This window comes from Talpa occidentalis, unplaced genomic scaffold (genome assembly GCF_014898055.3).
Source record: "Talpa occidentalis isolate TD23 unplaced genomic scaffold, MPIMG_talOcc4v2.1 talOcc4.2, whole genome shotgun sequence".
Taxonomy (NCBI): Eukaryota; Metazoa; Chordata; class Mammalia; order Eulipotyphla; family Talpidae; genus Talpa; species Talpa occidentalis.
Genome location: NW_023602073.1, coordinates 138,836,932 through 138,857,760, shown reverse-complemented (window position 1 = coordinate 138,857,760; position 20,829 = coordinate 138,836,932).

The window sequence follows — 20,829 nt, the reverse complement described above, 5'->3', positions numbered from 1 at the left end:
TGCATAAATGAATCTTTTTTTAAAAAGAATTCTGTTTGGAATCAGCTTCTATACACATTGTTTTGGTCCTATAATCTTAGCCCAATATCAATAGAGTACGAAAATAGCTTATACTTGGAAAAAAGGATAAAATATTTTATGAAAAATAATCTCACTTTGACACTGATTTTTTATTGGGGGGCTGTTCTTTCTGGGTGATTTCTTTTTTTAGAAATCTCTTATTTCTGAGGACTGTTCTAATGCTATCATTTTTTTAAACAATGAAATATTTTCTCATATCTGTTTGAACAATTGATTTTTTTCCTCTCTTTTTTAAAGTTTTCTGTTCTGACTCCTAAATTTCTCTCTCTCTCCTTTTTTTTTCATTTTACTATGTCTCTGTCTTACATATTGGAGACTTTTTTTTTTTAAATGTCTAGTGATGCCTTTTTGATTCATCAGCAAGACACTATCATTAAGTGGAACTCTGTAAGCCTGGATAAGGGTTATTGATTGGTGGATTTTACAATAGGATAATTAGATGGGAGATGCAGCTATTTTGTTGTCCTACTCTGTGTCAATATCTGCAGTGCTTATCTCTTTGGTTGGTCAAACTTTCCAGAAAATAATTTCCAGTCCCCTACTTGAGAGCTATAAGTCTGGTAGCTAGAGTGCATGGAAGTCTCAATGTTCAACATGCAAATGTCAACCAACCCCCTTTATGAGGATGGCACTTCACCTTTTTATACACCACACTTGGTGTCTGTCCTCTCTATTGTAAGTCCTACATAGTCCTCTGATATTAAGTCTTACATATTCTAGGGCCTCCCTGGTGGTGCAGGGGTTGATGAAGTCTCAGCACTATCAAGCTATCACTAGCCACTTTGGCATGAGTTCAACCCCCTGCCAGGGAGCTAACCCACATGGCCTGGCAGACCTCAGCAGTGTATTTCAGTAGATCTGCCTGTTTTGCTCCCCACTCTGTCTCTGGTAACTCCTTTCACCCTCCCCCCGCATCTCTGGCCTACACCCAGTTCTTGTATGCATAAATAAATAAGTCTTTAAAAAAATAAACCTTACATATTCTATAAGCATGTGGATGAGTAAGCTGTGTGTATGATTACTGAAAGAATCTCATGCTGTAACTGATTTTAAAGTAACATTAAGCTAAATTTAAACTATTCAAAACCTATCTTAGAATTCTCCCTTTGCTTTCAAGAGAATGTGTATCTCAGGTTCCTGAGATTTTCCCAGATCTGCATATGAATTATCCTGTATGATGCCTTCAGTGCAAGTGCCTAGAGTTCTGCATTAAGTCAGCTACCCCCTTTGTGTGCTTTCCATCATTAAAATATTTGTGGCTATGTCTCATTTCCTATTGTCTCCTCTCTCAATCTATTTGATCTTTGGGGAGAAGAGGAGGTTTCAACTTTTTTAATTCATCTGCTATCATGTTACTGAAATTGTAAGAGCAAATGGAGCAAAATACATGAGTTCAAGTTGCCATGTTTTACCAGAAGTCAGGAAGCATTTCCTAAAATGCAAATCAAGTCATGTCTCGACCCTACTTAAAAATCATCACTGACTTCACACATAACTCAGTTTGAAGACTAAATTTTGTAAGATGACACTTACTGTTCTCAACAATCCCATTTACATTCCTACTATCACTAACAATCATGATTGAATTTCATTCTGTTTCCCTGAGATGACTTGCTCTCTTTTGTCTTGGGACATTGTCACTGCATTTTTCCTTTCCCTTCCTTGGTCTGGCGCATAAATGTTTTCAGCTCTCAGAGTATACATCGCTAAGTTTGTTTCACTTCCTCCAAGCTTAGGGTTGATGTCTATTTTTCCCCTCTTCAGTAGCATCCTGTGCTTTGCTGTTCACTTTATCACTTCATTATAATGTTCTGTGTCCCACTCTACATTAAGGGTAGGCAGCGACGTGGTCTTTTTCACTATAAGAACATCAGCACTCAACACTGTGTAGCTGATACTCATTAAAATTTTGATGAGTAAATCATGAATGAGCAGTAGACTCTATTCCAAGATAGAGAGCCATATCACAACTTCATCCATTGACCAACTTTGTGATCTTTGAATAGAAGGAGAATATAAGACTTAAGAGGAAATTGTCTGAGGTCAATTTCTGGTTTTGCTAATTCTTGCGTGATCTCAGGAGATCACAACCTCTCCCATTACTGTTTTCTTAATTTTTTTTTATTTTTGTATGTCTTTTTATTTTTTTTTAATTTTATATATTTTTTACATCATTTTTCATTTTAGCACAATGTATGCATTTTCATCTTGGTTATAGTCCCCATAGGATCATCTTGGTTATAGTCCCCAAGGGGGAGTTCTATTTTTTTTTAAATATTTATCTATGCATACAAGAACTGAGGTACAGGCCAGAGGTGCAGTGGTGAGAGGATTCACCAGAGACAGAGTGGGGTGCAGAACAAGCGGACTGACTGCAATACACTGCTGAGGGAAGCAGCTGGCGAGGCAGGAGAGGTCTGCTTCACCATGTGGGTCATCTCCCTGGCCGGGGATAGAACTCATACTACAGTGGCTGCAGATAGCTTCGTAGTCTGAGAATTATCCCCTTGTGCCACTGGGGAGGCCCTGTTTTCTTAGTTTTAGACTCAGGTAAAATATGTGCATGGGTTTCTACACAAAGTGATATACAATTACTATTCATAAATATGCGGTTTATTTTATAAATATATAAAATATTCTAAAATCAATCTTACTCTAAGAAATTACCAAATACATAGTACTGTGTTCCCTGCCAAGTTCTTTGCTGTGCACATGTAAGTGTGTTTTCTGTGAACCCTTCTGTTTAAATTATCAGCCTCTCATTTTTCTTCAGTGTCTATTGGTATATAATATGACTAAAAATAAAAATCACAAAGTGCCCCTATTATGAACACAATTTCAAGTAATTATAAATGTATTAAATATTTTAAATGTACCACGCAATTAAATTTGGCAAAAATTTCCATTACAATTTTAATTCCATGTTCATTTCAAATAAATTTCAACAGTTAATGCATAACATCATGGCAAAATATAAATGAAATTCTAATCAATTTTGACGATTCTCTTTATTGCTTTATGTTTCTATATTGTCCAGGATAATCTAATGGTCATGAGATCATAGAGACAAAATATGATTATAACTTCTTCTTGTTAGTAGGAGATTGAATTTTATATTGCAGACATCATGGCAAGGTTTCACAGTTGAGTGGGGATGTATTTTTCACTAATCTTTCACAGAGCAAGTTGACACAATGAACAGCAATGCACAATATAACTTCCAGGGAATGCACAGTAATCAATTTTACAACTAATCCTTATATGGAATTGAATTGAATATCCTCTTTGAATTCACTATTTTTGAAAAAATTTATCTGCCCTTCTGACTGTAACATGATTTTCATATCTAAGCTAGTCATTGTATTGTTTACTCAATTTCCTGGGTACTTTAGATTGAAATAGAAAAGATAAAAGAAAGAATAGTTAACAAGTGCCTCCTTTCTCTGAACCACTCAATAGCATCATCTGAAATGTGAATATTCACAAATCTTAAATTCCTATGTCTTCATGGGACTATCTTCATACTTTGTTCGTGACATTTGTACATAGATATGGCTTGCAAGTACATTGCAACATAGATTTTTATATTTTACAATGCCTAATTATATCCTTGAATAGATTTTGGAATGTTCAGTTGATGGACATGGAACCACTTTAAGATTTGCAACTGCTTGTCTAGTTAAAACTTCAAGGAAATTATGTGCAGATACTAGTTCAGAGTCACCCTAAACATATAAGTTTACTCCTTTGAACATATATACTGTGACAATTATTATTATTATTTAAAGATTTATTTTATTTATTAATGCGTACAAGAACTGGCGAATAGGCCAGAGGTACGGGGAATGAGAGAATTCACCAGAGAAAGAGAGGGGAGCAGAACAGACAGATCTACTGAAATACACTGCTGCGGGGAGCAGTGGATGAGATAGGAGAGGTCTGCTGTGCCATGTGGGTTAGCTCCCTGGCTGGGGATTGAACTTGTGCTGCAGTGGCTAGTGATAGCTTGATAGTGCTAAGACTTAACCCCTGCACCACCAGGGAGGCCCACAAATATTATTTTAAGACTTGTACATGTATGAACATGTCTAACTGAGCAGCCTGTAATAGAGGCACTTTTATTTCCTCACATACAGATCAAGGAATGGGCCTGATAACACAGGCAGCGGGTGGCAGGTACCTGACATCTGGCTCCAGCATATGGTTTTCCACTCTGCAGTGCTGTAATTTTCAGGCCTATCAGTTTGCTGCTTAAAGGGAGCATGTGCACTGTTCTCTATTATCCAGGTATAGCAATTTGTGAATTGGAACTGTTTGGCCATAAGAGGGCAAGCTTTCCAAATTCAATGCTGCCGAAAAATGACAAAGTCCTGGAGCTCATATGTAATTTACCTGTGAGTTCCCTTGTAGCAAAAGACCATGAACCTCCCCAGTGGATAGTCCAATATATGTGGCTATGGCATTTTGAGTCAGTGAGATGAAGGGGGATTCAAGAATTGCTGCACATTATTTAAATAGATATTCATGCTCGGAGGGTTATAAATCACTAACTGTCATAGTGGAAAAACTCCAGATGCTAATTTAGAAAACAAAACCTTGAGAGCAGTACCAGCATATTTGTCATCATTGGACAGATATTCCGGAAAACAAGATAACTGGGTCAATGATTTTCATTTATTTTACCCATTATGCACTAACATATTGATATTTATTCCACCTTATATGTCTTAACCTATTTCAGAAATTGTTCAAGCCGAGCATAAAGTGCTCACTGCAACTAAAGCAACTAATACTGTTCTCACTTCCATGCCGGTAGAGGTCAGTTAAACTTCATTACCAAACCCTCAAATTGCAGTGGTGCAGCCTGGAAATGGTTTATTTTTGGCTATGTACAACCTAATGTGGTGCTCTGGATTCCCAGCTGCTTCCCTCTGGTGGTATCAGTGTCTCAACTCTCGTTTCTTGAAATCACCAAACCCGGGCAAGAAAGAACTTGACAATCTTGTAGCAGCTATTAGATGCTTTTGTCCTGAAGCAACACGTGCAGTGCTGTTCACAAGGCATTGCATGGAACTCTCCAAAAGGGACTGTCTGCTTATATGGGAGATAGGAAGTTATAAGTCCACTATGTGCCCAAGAGGGAAAGAAGTTTCTTCCACACGTAGATTATTGTTTCTAAAAGACTAAAAGAAATAAGCAAATATATTTATAGTATGAAAGTTAGGGAGTCATCCTAGCAGTTATAAGTACATTAGTGCAATGGCCCTATTTATGTATAGAGAAGCTAAAACTCAGGAAATTGATTAGCAGCAAATATCAATATACTACACAGTGTTTTACCTATCATGTTTTTAAGTTTGAATCAGGTTTTCTAATTTTCGCCACAATTGATGAGTTGCATAGGCTAACCAGTAATTAATAGCCTTACTGCACCCAGGTGTGCAAATATGCCTCCTGACATTGCCAAATGTCCCCTAGGGCTAAATCATCCTCAGGAGAGAACTACTGGTTTGAATTAACCCCGGATCCCTTCCAGCACTAAATCTTAGTGTTAATATGTGTCTGAACATAAACTATAACAGATATAGGAGTTACCATAGCTCATCCCAGTTCCCAGTTAATGCACCAATTAGAATATGAAGTTATTTTTATATTTAGCATATGAGGAAACAAGTTGGAAAAGGTAAAATGCTTTGTCTACATCGCTGGGTGAATAAGTGGTCTGGAGATAATTCATTGTAAATCCTCTCACTCCAGATTCCTAGACAGTCATCGTGCTCATCAAGTGTGTCCAATGTGGCAGCCCCGTTCTGGTTATAGAGGACCTGGTGTCTGCACGCATTGTTAATGAATAAAGGAACAGAGTCACATGAAATTACGTTGGAGGTAATTAAATGAAGCGCTTGGACAGAAGAGCTTCCAGGCCTTCAGAGGGAGGCTCTCCACCCACACAATTTTCAGAAAATCAGTGGAAACTCTGCAATAGAAAAGAAGGAAAAGTGGGAAGCAGTGAAACAAAGAGAAGGTTGAATTTTATTGCTGAGTCACCACAGAAAAGAAAACTGAAATAGAGAGAATTACAGATCAAGAGGAAAAGAGGAAAGAAAAGATATTCTGTGCTGTGAGGGAGGAAGGTTGTGTGGAAAGTGTGGCTGAGCCCTCAGCCTATAGGTGGGAGTTGCCTGAAGAATTGCTAGGGCCAGAAACACCCTCATGTGCTTGGGGTATAAAATGTTGCTTCTAAGGAATCTCGTTATCAAAGTTACAAGGGAAATCTTACTACAGAATACCACTAAAATTGGTAAAAAGAAAAGCTCAAATGTGTCTCTAAAGTCAAAGACTAAAAGATCAAAGAGGAATAGGTTTCAAGTAGGGTATATTTCCTACAAATGACAAGCAACATCATTTCCGAAGATGTGGAATACCAGCAGCTCATTGGGAAGCAAAACTGGCCAAGATTTAAACTCTGGTCACTTAGAATGAACTTGCTTTGCCTCTTGGTTCCTAGATATAATATTTGCATATCTCAATTATGTTTCCATTTAAGAGAGGTTTAAAAAATGGGGAGATTCCTAGGGATATTCGTGATGACTGGATAATTTGGCCAATAAAATAACTGTAAGCTGTGTTAAGTCTGCTACACAGATTCTAGTCTTCAAACTATCACTCATGGTGTTGGGGGCTGTTTTTGAGTGAACCACCTTTCTCATTCCTTGCTGGGGAACAAGAGAGCGTGTCAAGACCAGTCTCCTCAGATGCGAGTGGCAGGCCTTCTGTGTTTTTTACTCTTCAACAGGAATCAGGCACCTCTGGTAGCCTTTGCTCAAAGCCCACTATTCCCTCCCTCGCCATCAGCAAATAGAACTCATCTCTTCTCCTGCAGCTGTTTTATCTCACCACCTCAGGCACACTCTGCCTCCAGACACGACCCGCCTGTCACCTAACTTGAAATCCTCCTCCTTTTCTGTTGTCCTGAAGAAACCCTTCCTCCTCTACTCAGCTTTCCCTGCTCTGAGGCACCAGGAGGGTCCTCTACTTGTGCCTTCTGCTCTTTATACCTGAGCCAGGTTTAACGAGGTGGCAGGCAGAGATTCCCTTTCACCCCAGTTTTCTACTCGCCCTCTGCAAAGAAAAATAGCCAGTGGGAGGGGCAATATCTATGAATTTTATTGGACAAATCTTGCAAAAATAAAATTGAAGTCAATGGAAAAAAGTCAACTGGGAGGAGTCGTTTAGAGACAGGTGGAGCCTTTGGGTAGTGAACTGAGGAGAGAAAGTTTCCTTTTCTAGTGACTTGCAGTGGGGATGAGGTAGAGGTGGGTAGCATAACCGGGACAAGCTCCTCTGGGTCGAATCCCTGGTGGTTTTCCCACGTGCCTGAGAAGTCCCTCACCAGGCTCTCTCTGCATCCTGAAGAGAGAAGACTTGATCTGTAGGAAGGGTGATAGTGCAGACGGCAGCTCCTGTCAGGATTGGGAAACTGTACTTCTCTAAGAAGAAGAAAAATGGCAAAAGAGGAAAGAGGAGGGTCCTAGGGAGTGCTAAGGGGGCCAAGTGACAATGAGGGCTCCGCTTCAATCACGCTCAGTGTGGAGAAGGTGACCAGCTCAGGATCAGGAACAGGGCCCAGGGCAGAAATGTCAGCCCTGCCACTTCTAGCTATGGAGTTTACTTTATGCTCCTTAAGCCTCTTTAAGTCTAACACACAGAAGTTTTGTGAACATCGAAAGACATACTGTCTGTAGCTCCTGGAATAGTTCCTGGCATAGACTAAAACTCCACACATTCTAGCCAATGTTTTGGGAGTGACAGAAGTTTTTGTCCTTGCTTGAGCTTTCTCAGGCTGGTAATCTATGGAAAATTTAGTTCTGCAAAAATATATTCTTTGTCATTGGCAAGGCCCTGGACTAGGTACTGCGAGAGTCAAAGCAGAAACTACAATGTCTGTCTTCACAATAGCCACAATATGCTGGGGTGAGAGGACTTGGGCATATTAGCAGGAAAATGTCTGCTTAGCCAAATGGAGGAAGAAGCAGTTAATTCTTATTATAGAGATGCACAAGTCCCTGGAAGCTGAATCCTGAAGGATGAGTAGCATTTCAAAGGCAGAGAATTGGAGAACGGGTGCCTCAGGGAGTTGGAATGATGGTTGTACAGAAAAACTAGATCTGAAAATGCTTGTTATGTTTGGAGAACAACTAATTTGTGAGGTGTGTGTGTGCACGCGTGTTTTGAGGTGGGGTTGCTATAAATGAATATATATATATATATATATATATATATACTTGATTCTTGCCTTTAGTTTTACATTCTTAATGACAGAAACTTTTTCTTATTCAATTATATATTCCACACAACCTTGCATTGCACCTTGCATAAGGTAAGCTTCAGTGAAATGATTTAAATTGATGATCTTCTCTTATTAGATTTTAATTTCCCAGGTATCTAAAGGTTTATTGCCTTTTTTGCATGAGAAATTTATTATATTAGAGCCATCCCAATTAATATGCTTAGGTGTCTCCATTGACAGTGTTTCAGAAATAACAATAGCAAGAATTTTTAAATTTTCATAGCAATTTACTTGGCTTTAAATAAGTCACTCTTCATACCAGATAATCTAAGATTATTTAACAATTTAACCACCATCCAGGCTTTTAATTCTGCCTGAGAGCTAGGAGATTTCTTTCTGTGAAGGAGTAGTGACAAAGGAAAGCCTCCTCTGCCTCTTAGAGTGAAAGACGTGGAGGTGGAGATCTGGAGAAGAGGGAATTTCCCCAGCAGAGAAGACAGTTTCTCCAGAGATTCACAGGTGGAGATATCGAAGATTCCAGGTGAAGATATAGTAGACTTGGAGAGGACATATGGAACAGAGACAAGTGGTTCCATTTGTCCACAAGGGCCTGGGGGGCATGGAAGGAGACACATGGAGTGAGACACATAGAGACACCCGGAAGGGATGTGGGTGACAGCAATGCAGGGAGGCTGGCAATGGCCGCCATTACCTTGATCTGTACTTCAATTTTGTTCCTTTCATCCCAGAATGGCCCGGCTGCTTTTGTGTCTTTGCCATGGTTCCCTGCCAGAAGGTGCCTTTAAACTGTGGCAGTTTTGGGGCCTCAGTTGGGTCAACTTCATTTGGCCGGACATTTACTCACAGGGGAGGGGTAACTTTGGATGTTTCATTGAGGAGCTAAATCCTTTCTCTTCCTCTCTATGCACAATCGTGCTATGAAAGATCTTTCACACTAAGAGTATGCTTTGTCTTTATGCAGCAGATGGCAGAACCCCTTTAAAGCTTTAGTGTGAGTTTAGGGGTCGGAGGGTACCCCTCAGCCTGCCTGGTAATAGAATGAGTGAATGAATGTTAAGCAAGTCCTCATCAAATAAACTCAGGTAGGTTATCCCATCCTGACCTATATATTAAAGAAGAGGGAGAAAGAGAAAGAGGGAAGAGAGGAAGGACAAGGTGGTGCTGTTTTGAGGGTGGCACAGATAAGGAGAGGCTTTAGAATTTGGGGTACTGCTGGAGAGAACCAATCCTCAAATGTATTTGAAATCAATTTTGTTTCAGTGAGAACATATGTAAGTTCTCACTTTTTATAAGTTGTAAAAGAAGATTATGAGATTCAAAGGGCTATTTCATTGTTTACTTTGTGCTACTCATAAAATAGTGTACTGCCAGCTGACTCGGTATAGCATCCAGCTCTCTCTGAAAGTATTGGTTTTTCTCACTGCTGGACTAGTCCCTTGATCATGTTTACCTGCTACTACTACCCTTCTCTTTTTCCCTATTTACAGAAAAAAAAATTACAAAAGCTGTCCACAGTAAATTCTTCCAATTGTACTTCTCCCATTTTCTGTTGTAAGGATGATGGTGACTATCTCATGACTGGTCCACCATTAACCCTGATTTCTCACCTCTCAAGACCCCTCCTTGCATCTATACAGCAGAGGAGCCCGCATCGTTGGCATGTCTTTTCTCTTCCACTGGACCATCATTATTCTCTGCTTCTCCTGCTCCCTCTTTGGCCACTGATTCTCAGCTACTTTTGTGATTCTTCTCACCCTTGATGTCATAAAAAGTTGGTGTCCTTCAGGGAGACTTGCTCTCCTCTTGGTCTACCTTGCTCCCTCGGTGAAATCATCCAGTCTGGTGGTTTCAGATATTTAGTGTATTTTGTCGACTCCCAAATGTTCATCCCTGACTTAGGCTTTGAACCCCAGCGTTTTATACCCACCTACCTGCCTGCTGAGGTCAAAACAAAGCTCAATTTCTAACCTATTGATTGTTGTTCCAAAGTTTTCACCACCTCAGCAGTGTCCTCTTCACTTTTCTGTTCAGCCCAGACATCTTGGATCCTCTTTTGACTCTGCTTTTTCATGCCCACATCTAGACCACTGGTCATTCTCTTCACTCAATATTTAAAAATATGCTAAGTATCAGCTATGTGTTTGGGACTTTTCTGGAAACTATAAGAAGAGAAGAGGATAAAGTAAACTAAAGGCCCATCCTCAAGTTCTGGCCACTTCAAAATAACTCACAATCAAGTCAACTTTCATCTCCAGCACCATCACTATCACCCTGTACAAAATTGCCTAAACCTCCCTGAGTTACCACAGCAGCTTCGTGCCTCCTCCATAGGTCCCTAAAATCTTTTCTCTCCATTCTGGTCAGAGTGATCATTTTGAAGTTTAAATTGCACCAAGCTTTAGTTTCAGCTCATAACCCCGTGTTGTCCTCATTTCACACAGAGTAAAATCCAAAATCCTTGAGGAAACATACAAGACTGTATGATCTGGGCCCTCCTATTGCTCTGATATCCCCACCAGCGCCTTCTTCTTTGTATTTACTCCAGTCAAATCAGCCTCCCTGTTGTTTCCCCAACACGAAGCAGCTCACAACACATGACCTTAGATCTTGCTCTTGACATGGTCCCACACTTCTCGTCTTCCCTAAAATGTCACCTTACTGAGTAGGCTTTCCTAGATCTTGAATATAAAATAGCACTCGTACCTTCACTATTCTATTCCACAGAGCCTGTTTTATGTCTGTCTATTTGTATTCTGTAGGGGAGTTTCTTCCACCTGGGACTTTGTTTTGCTTACTACTAAATCTCCAGGTCCTAGATCAGTGCCTGGAAAATATTATGTGCTTAATAATATTTACTGAATTATCTTCAACCCTGGGACTCTATGATTTGTTAATTTACAAGTGTGTCGACATTGTCTCCTTTGATTCAGGGTCAACATTTGTGAGCCAGCTAACACTAGACAAGTGTGCTATTTATGGCTCAGGAGCAGGGAAAGTCATCTTCCCAGTGACCTCATTAACATTCTGTTCTATCCATATTAAGTATAAACTTTCAAGTCTGAGAATTAAGTATCCCATCTCTTTGTTGTGACTAGTTTTCCATATTTGCTCAACTATTAAGCAGAGAGTCTGTTGTAAATAGGCAGTTAGAACCCCCCTGGGAGGTATTACAAGTAATTAGCATTCAGTGGCTTATGGATCTTGATGTCAAATTAATCTCCCCGAAATTAGACATATGGATAAATTCTGAAGTCAGGTGAACTCTGTATAAGGGAAATAAATACATACACTTTGATCCTTAGATAGTGAACTGTGTAGAACACCATTTCTATCTTTCATGAGAGGTAGAACAGTTGAGAATCTGTACCTAAACCATTCACATGCAAATATTCACACACAAAAAAAATTCCTTGTGTGCCCTGAAAGGAATAATTTAAATGAAAGACAGGATATCCATGCAATAAGAGCATGGTCTCTTCCTCAGCTGCCACTCCCCAGCTACCCCCATGCTAAAGTCCAGCCATGTGGGACATTTCACTTGCTCTGTCTTCTTTGATGTCTCTTAGCATTTTACAGGTATTTTTAATACGCTTTGTCCACCTTGGCACCATAACCTGTACAGTGAAAGATGTCTATGCGATTCAGTTCCAATATCTCCTTCTTTGTAAACTCTTTTCTCAGTCCTGGGATAGATTGTTTCTCACCTCCTGCTCCCCATCATATCTGTTTATACACATGTCCACTACAGAATCTCAGTGCCTCTGCTTGTGACTTTCCTTCAGTGGTGTTGGTTTCTAAGGAGTAGTTTCATTCTCCTTGTACCTCCAGCACTTAACCCAATGTCTTCTCATACAGTGTGTTGAAATTTTTAAAAATAGTCTTAAGTAGTATGCCTTTTATAAAGTTTATTTTCAACTTCCAAAGCTCCTAGAATCTCATATAATGCAAATGTGTTCAGAGTAATCTCTCTTCCTACTTCAGATACACAAAAAGAACATTTTTTAAGCCAGTGTCTCCTTAAGCACCTGCTTATAAAAGGGTTACTAATATAATCCCTTTTCATCCTTTTTCCTGAAGAGCCCAAAATACCATGTTGGGATCAAATCAGTCATCCCATAAGATTCTCCTTTATATAGGAAGAAACAGTTTTTTTTTTTTTTTGTTTGTTTTTTAAAGACTATTTTTTTTTTAGATTTATTTTTATTTATTTATACATGCACTGGGTACAGTGAGAAGCACGGGAGGGTGAGAGAATTCACCAGAGCCAGAGCGGGGAGCAGAGCAGGCAGACTGATGAAACACAGTGCTGAGGGGAGCAGCAGGTAGCAGGAGAGGTCTATGCGCCATGTGGGACCCTCCTCTGGTGGCTGGGGAGCAGTTGGGGATCGAACCTGTGCTGCAGAGGCTGCGGGCAGCTTTGCAGCCCAGCGCTCAACCACTGCGCCACTGGGGAGGCCCTAGGAAGAAACAGTTTTATGTATCTCATGCTAGATTTACAGATGAGAGAAGTTATCCACTAAGATACAGCTAGAAAATTACCTATTTCATTTTGATTTTATTTTTAAAATCAAATGAATTTGTGTATCTCTCTAAGTAATGTCTAGGTATTAAAAAATCTTAATTCCAAAACTCAGGGATTGTTCATTAATTCTTCCTCAAGTGTCTTAAAAACAGTCTCCTTTCTCTTTTTTTCCTAACAGCTTGATGCAATCCCTTTCCTTTTTCCTTTTTTTAACAATGACCAAAATCTGCTTTGTACTTATTTTCTTGTACTTATTTTTTTTACTAGAATTTCAACTTTTACATAACTCTCTGATTTTAATTTTAGATGTTTATTCATCCTTCCCAAGTAGTCAGTACTTGAGGGACAGGGGTTGCCATTTATTTTTGTAAATTCCTAATTTACAAAAGGTGCTTCATGCTTGTAAGTGCGATCTGTGAGTAAAAACCATCTTTGGGTTCTTTTGAATCTTCGGGAAGCAGAAATTGCACAGTATTTAAAGTAAAACCGAAGGCTGGAATGCACCCTTTGCTCCCCATTAGTCACAATAAAAAACAGCCCATACATGGCCCTTGCAGTGTTCAGCCCACGCTGCAAGTTGAGTCTTCACCCCAATTATGCTTCAGCACCTCAGGGTGGGTGGAGCGGCCTTGGAAAGAGCAGAGCTGTTTTATCTGTAGCCAATAGTCAGATTCTCCAGGGAGGCTAACTAGTAGCTGCATCAGGGAGAGTATTCTCTGCCCTTCTATAATATTTGCATTCCCCTGGAGAGAGTCTGGGCGTCCGTGTAACCTGCAGTTATAATTTCGTATTGTCTTATTTGATGCACAAAGGGACAAGGCTTTGTCTAACATTTATAGAAATAGAAAACACCAGCAAGCACGGTTTCTCAGCACCAGGTCCTTAAACAGCCAAGCTGGCATCCTTTTCCCTCACAGCAGACAGGCAGCCCAGCTCATGGGAGGATCTCCAGACAGCACCCATGCCCTCCTCCTGTGTTCCCGTGAGGAGAAAATCATTACAGGCACATGTGGGGGATTTCCCACTGCAGCTCCCTAATATAGCACTTGATAAATATTGATAGAATGGGGTTATTAATCTTGTCAGGCCCTTGCTCCCTCTGCTTCTCAGGTTACCACAGTCTATGGCTCAGGTGCTTAACGTGTTGAATAAAATTGGGTCGGCCTCTTCTAAATAGCTGCTGAAATGAATGACTGGAATTTATATTTTCTCCATGTGACTGTTTTGGGCATGCAGAATGGATCATAGATTCTGACGTTACTGTGATTTGCTTTACAACCTGAGCAAAAAATTAGCCCATTGCTCCCCAGCAGTCCAGTTCCCCAAGAAGCCAATGGTGTGTCTCAGAATTTCTTCCCTTGGAGACCCACATTCTCTTGCCAGAATACCTGGGTAAATTTTGATAAATTTCTAACCTCTTGATTTTGCCCATGTCTTTCCAAACAGCCTGCCTCCAAATCTTAATGTGGCCTGGAGATTAGGTGAAACAAACAACTCCTACCTCACAGGCCATTTTCCTAAGGAGAACTAGATCATTTTTAATAGGAAAAAATTCTCAACTGCATTCACCACTAAACAGAAGTAAAATTATTGCTTTGGATAAGTGCTCTGGATTGGGTCAAGGGTTTAGTGAAAAAGTCATTAGGGTCTGTGTAGAAAACTATCAGTTCCCCTAAACTTAACTCTTAACCTAGTGCTTTTTGAACCTATTTGCACCCAAAGTCTACTGTTGAAATGAGACTGTTGAAGTGAATAGATTTGGATGAGGGTATCTTATCTGTTATTGATTTATTGCTGATATGCTCTTTGAAACTCTTACTTTGAGAGAAAGGCATCCAATTCATCCTTCACCAAACAGACCATTGATTTACAATGATCCATCTTCAGTATTTGGGAAGATGTAAGTCTCTCTTTTTCTCTTACTTTTTTTATGAAATATTAATAAGGTGGTTCATGGAATATCATTTGATGTAGAAGACAGAGAAGATTTCCTACAATTATGTCAAATTTAAATTTTAATATAATATAAAAATGAGTCATAAACCCTTGTGGGGTATTTTGGGGCAACCTTCATAATAGGGTAGGTTTTTGGTTACCCAAAAGTTATAATAGGTTGCAGCTGATTTACGGGGAGAGGAGAGAACATGCTTACTTTTTTGTTTCCAAATCCTAAACAATTGCCCTCAAAGGCAATTTATTCACTTGGATAGAAAAGGCTGCTTTTCTCTGTAAACTATTGAAATTAAATTGACTTTATGAAGATTCTTTTAAATTTCAGAATCATCTGAGTTAATAATATGAGTTGCAAAAATGATTTGAATTAGTATCATCTAACTCAGTTCCCTGCAAGAATTCAGGAATTGACATTCCCAGCTTAAGGCTATAAAATATTATCCTTTGCCAGTGGCCAAAATCCTCCCATCTACCCATCTGCTTTAGTTTAGAACCACTCATAAGGGAGACACTATCACCCTGACGTGATAGGAGCTAAGGCTCTTTATTAAGAACCTAAGCAAGGGTATATTTTGACTCTTTCTGCTTCTCAGAAGGTGTGAGAGTAAGTTCCAGGTTTGCTTTTTTTACGGCACGACATCATCAAACTATTCAAATCAGTTATACCTTTTGCAATTAATCCCTTCTTCCTAGTTCAGAGAATAAACTATGGTTTAATCAGTTGTGGTCTTATGATTCCACTGGATTCTTTTTTTTTAATTTTAAGAATTGTTTCACACTGCTCTTTCTTAATTTTCAATCATCCAAGGGCAACTCTCAGAGAATCTCTTCCATTTCTTTGAATGTTTCTGAAGCTCATGAATTTTGTCTGTGGGAACAGACAAGCCAGGAGATACTTGGACAGAGAAAAATATGTCTTCTCTCAGCCCTTGCTGTCATTTTTGATCTCTCTTGCTTTCTGACTCTCAATTCTCAGCAGCAAACATTCTCCTCCCTTTCCTATAGCTCTGTACAGAGTATTACTCATTATTTGTCTCAGGAGTCATATTATTTTTAGTAGCTCAGTCAAGGGTTTAGAAATACAGTTTGAACAAATGCTACAATTCAAATAAAGAAAACTCCCTGGCTTCTGATGCTGCAGTGCAGAGGGAGGTGAGTAAAAAGGTAATTCTCGTGTCACCATCATTTATGACCTCTGTCCCAGGAGGACTTGTGTGCCTTCTATAAGGCTGGGTCTTGGATGTCTCTCCTCAGTGTTCTGGCAAAGACCTTTTCCTGATGGGATGGGAGATCGACCAGTCCTCCCCGATTGCATCCCCAGAAGAGAAAAATCCTCAGTACAGAGCATTTTTCTCCCACAGTTGTCTCCCAGCTATCTTGGAGGCAGCAAGAACAATCTATTTGCTTCTAAACAGCAGCTTGTCAGAGGAGTATCACAGAGCCAGCAAAATCTTCTTTTTCTTGATTTTTTTCCCTAAAAATAGAAATCTTTCCTCTGGCAACCTATTATAACCTACTCCAGGGATTCCCCTCAAATCGTCTATTTAAAAAAATGGGATAACAAGTGGAGCAGAGGCACTGAGAGGGTGATGGAGAGAGGAGGAGCAAGAGGACTACTGTTTAGTTCTCTGAGGAAGAAAAACACATGATCTGCAACTAGAACATAGAGACTCCCACTGTTCTGACAGGCAGTAGCTGTTGTGCTTGTGGGGAAGACTGCTATTAACCAACTGTCTGTGTCCCCCACAGTTCCTATATCAAATCTCCAGCCCCAGCATGATGATGTTCAGAGGTGAGGTCTTTGGGAAGTGATTAGGATTTATAGTTCCCTTATTTATAAGCCACCAGTCTGTGGTAATTTCGTACTATAGTACTCTGTTCTATAGCAAGTTAAATGATGCTATGGTACTCTTTGGTACTCTAGCACTATGGTACTTTCTTCTACAGTAAGTTAAACGGTACCATGACACTGTCTTTGGTACTATGGCACTACTGTACTCTTCTGTAGTAAGTTAAATGTTAAAGTTAATTACATCTAGAAAATTCATGTAGGCATAAGGAATGGAAAGTAATGATTGGAGGATTGCTGAAGGTTTTTTTTTTAAATAAATACAATAATTAGAGTATTGTATTACAAAACTAAAATCGTGAACCTATTTGGGTATGTGAGAGCATACATGCATTCTAGAAAGATCTAGCCAATATATATTCTGTTAAATCTTTTCACTGAAAGATTAGCAAGGCAGGTAGACATTTTTATGGATTACAATGATAATTTTCATGGTTAATTTTTTTATCTACACCCACAAGTAATGACTGTGTCTTTAAATACTGTATCTAGCATTGAGTGTAATTATCAATATTTCCCATTTTTACTTAAATATATGGAAATGGAAATTCCTAATAGACAAGCATTTATCAAGCGTTTCTTCTGTGCTAGGTATATGGCTCTCACATGAAAAATGGTTTAAGGAGCAGGGGATAACTAGCCAACCAGACAAAATTGATGCACGTTTCTATAATGCTGCTCACATATTTGAAAACCTGACTGTGAATAAGAGATCCCCATTACACAGTGTAGCTCCAGACACAATAATATTCGTTTTCATTCAGCCGACAGTTATTGAGAACCTTCCATGTGCCAGTCACTGTCATGGATGCTGCATATACCAGAGTGAATAAGACTTTTCTTTACTTTCAGAAAACAAACTATTGAAAATTCAAATAGGTCAAAGCTTCGTGGAAGACAATTCAGTCCATACTATGGCACTGGCTGACTAGGGGGCTCGGTGGGTAGCTCTGCTGACTCTGAGCTGAACTGGCAGTGCAGCCTGTTCTGTGGTCCCACCTGGGCAGGGAAGCAATTTGAAGTCCTGCCTATTGATGAATGAATATAGTCCCCTCTCTCAGTTCCATTCACAATTATACCAGTGCTCTGTGAGCTCTCAACAATAAAGTTTAGCTGCAGTAATCCAGGATAGGGTGCAGCAGAGACAAAACCAAGCTTAGTAGCTATTTGAGGCTAGACCTGAGTGAGAGGAAAAGCATCATCAGGAAGCAGACATCAGGTCAGAGTCAGTAGTGGGAGGTAAGTGGGCCCTGGGATCTCTGTAAGGAGAAACCCAAACACTGAGTCAGCCATAAGACTGGAGGTGAGTCCCAGGAGGAGGGACCTCAGCAGTTCTGGAAGTGAATAAAATGGTTATTGGCAAACATGACTGCCTTTGAAGCTTGTGGGAGATTCCTTTGTAGTATGAACTTAAAATACCTGCCAAGTCCCTGATGAAGGGTGATGCAAATGTCAAACATAATAGTAGCCCTATTTAGCAAATAAACATACAGACTCCAAGTCAAATTTGAATTTCAGATAAGCAAATATTTTCTACTTTAAAGTTAACCCAAATATTTCATGAAACATACTATCAATATATACATTTTCATTATTTATGTGAAATTCAAAGATAATTGGACAGACTCTGTTTTATCTGTAATCCTAACCAAATTAGCATCAGTCAAGACATTGTAAAGAGGATTTGTTTATAGGATTGAGTTATATTTATTCATTCACCAGTATTAATGGGGTACCTAGTATTTGCCAGACACTGTGTTTAACACCGAGAGTACAAGAACAACTAAGTCATACATGGCCTTGCTGCTCGCTGACATTACTTCCCAGTGGAGAATAGGACCATTATATAAGTGATAAGCAGGAGGGGGCTCGGGGAAGCATGGGAGTATCCCAAGAAATGGAAGAAGATCTCTGATTATATGACCAAAGCCAAGATCTGAACTGATAGTTAGAGGAAAGAGCTGGGTTTTACTGGAAGAGGAAACAGCATAGGTATGAGGTCAACCATGGATAATTGAAGAAGCTACACATGAGTCTGGAGCAATAACTACATTATAAAGGGCCTTTGGAGCTGGAAATTTGGATGCTTTCCTAAGGGAAATAGAAACATCTGGAAGCCATAGCAGGCCAAAGACAGATATGGACAATATCGTGATCAAATTTGCATAAGAGAAATCAATAGATCATCAGTACGGTAGTCATCAGTCATCCCCAACTTCTGTCCCCACTCACAGGAGGACCAACTAGCAACTGTCCATAGACAAGATATTGAGAAAGTTTCAGAACAAGTGGGTGAAGTCAAGCAGCTCTGTACCACAGAGACCTAGAAGGACCGATGAGAAGTTTCAAAGGGTCTGCTCTCTGAGGCCAGCACAGCATTGCACTGAGAGGTATCCCCTGTCTCTATAATTTCTCCAGAAGGGATGTGCAAGCCCAAGGTGGACATCCAACAACCCCAGCATTGGCAGACATTCCACAGGGGTTTCCTTTGGGGTCTCGCCTCACAGAGTTTATTGGGAGAAGCAATGGGGCTTGACCCCTGGAGATTGGTTGGATATGGAGAAGAGGGCCAGGAACTACAGCACTCAGTGCCCAAGGCTTGGCAGGCGACATCCCTTTTCTCAGCAGTGCCTGACCAGGGATTCCACCAGTGGGTCCATCTATCTGGAGAGCCAATCTGGTGGTCCTGGCTGACTAGGGGGCTCAGTGGGTAGCTCTGCTGACTCTGAGCTGATCTGGCAGCACAGCCTGTTCTGTGATCCCACTTGGGCAGGGAAGCAATTTGAAGTCCTGCCTGTTGATGAATGAATATAGTCCCCTCTTTCAGTTCCAGGAAGTGTCCTACCTAGGAAACTGCATAACCAAGCACACAAATGACAAGTCTTTAGCTAGATTAACCCCCCCCCAAAAAAAGGACCCTAAAATAAAATTATAAATGAAAACAGAGCTAATAGTGATATCATAGAAACACACTGGACCATGAGAAAGCACTCTGAACATTTACACATCAGTTAATTGAACAACCTGTAAGAAATGGAGAAATTCCTAGAAGCATACAACCCACCAAGACTGAATCCAAAAAAGTAGAAAATATGAGCAGACTGATAATAAGAAAGGAGGATGAATTAGTAATCAAAAACTTCCCAAAAAAGAAAGCTCAGGACCAGATATTTTCATTAGTGAGTTTCAACAGCATTTAAAGAAGAATTAATGCCTATCCCTCTCAAGTTCTTCCAAAAAATTGAGGTGGAAACACTCCCAAATATATTTTGTGAGGCCCTCATTACTCCAATGCCAAAGCCAGAAAATGATACTATAAGAAAAATTATTAAGTCTCACACCTGTTAGTATGCCTATTATCAAAAAGACAATGAACAAAAGTGTTGGTTGGGATGTGGAGGGAAGGGAACACTTGTTCACTGTTGGTGGGATGTAAATTTGTAGAGTCTCTATGGGAAGCACTGGAGGCTCCTCAAAAAATTGAACTACATGTGATCTAGCAATCTACTTGTTGATACATATCTGAAGGAAATAAATTCAATCTCTTGAAGAGAAATCTGTCCTCCCATATTTGTTGCAGCATTATCGACAAAGAGCCAAGACATGGACCAACCTAGATGTTCATCAATGAATAGAGAATCCCTCTTCCTCTCTCTCTCTCACACACACACACACACGCACACGCACATGCGCACACGCACAATGGAATATTATGTAGCAATATTAAAGAAGGGATTTTGGTGTTTTCGAATACAATGCTACACCTGAAGAATATTATACTAAGTGATATAACTCAGATAGAGGAAACAAACAATATATGATGTTACTACATACAGAGTCTAAAAATAAATGAAAACATACATACAGAACAGATTGATGCTGTCATGGTGGTGGCTGGGGTTGGAAAAAATGGGTGAATGTGGTGAAAAGGAACGCACTTCCATTATAAGATAAATAGTTTCTAGGATATAATCTACAGCATGATTATGATAATTAAAAATACTGTTTTATATTTCTGAAAGTTGCTAACGGAACATATCTTAGATTTTATCACACTGGGCCACCCTGGTGGCACAAGGGGTTAAGACGCAAACTAAGAAGCTATTTGCAGCT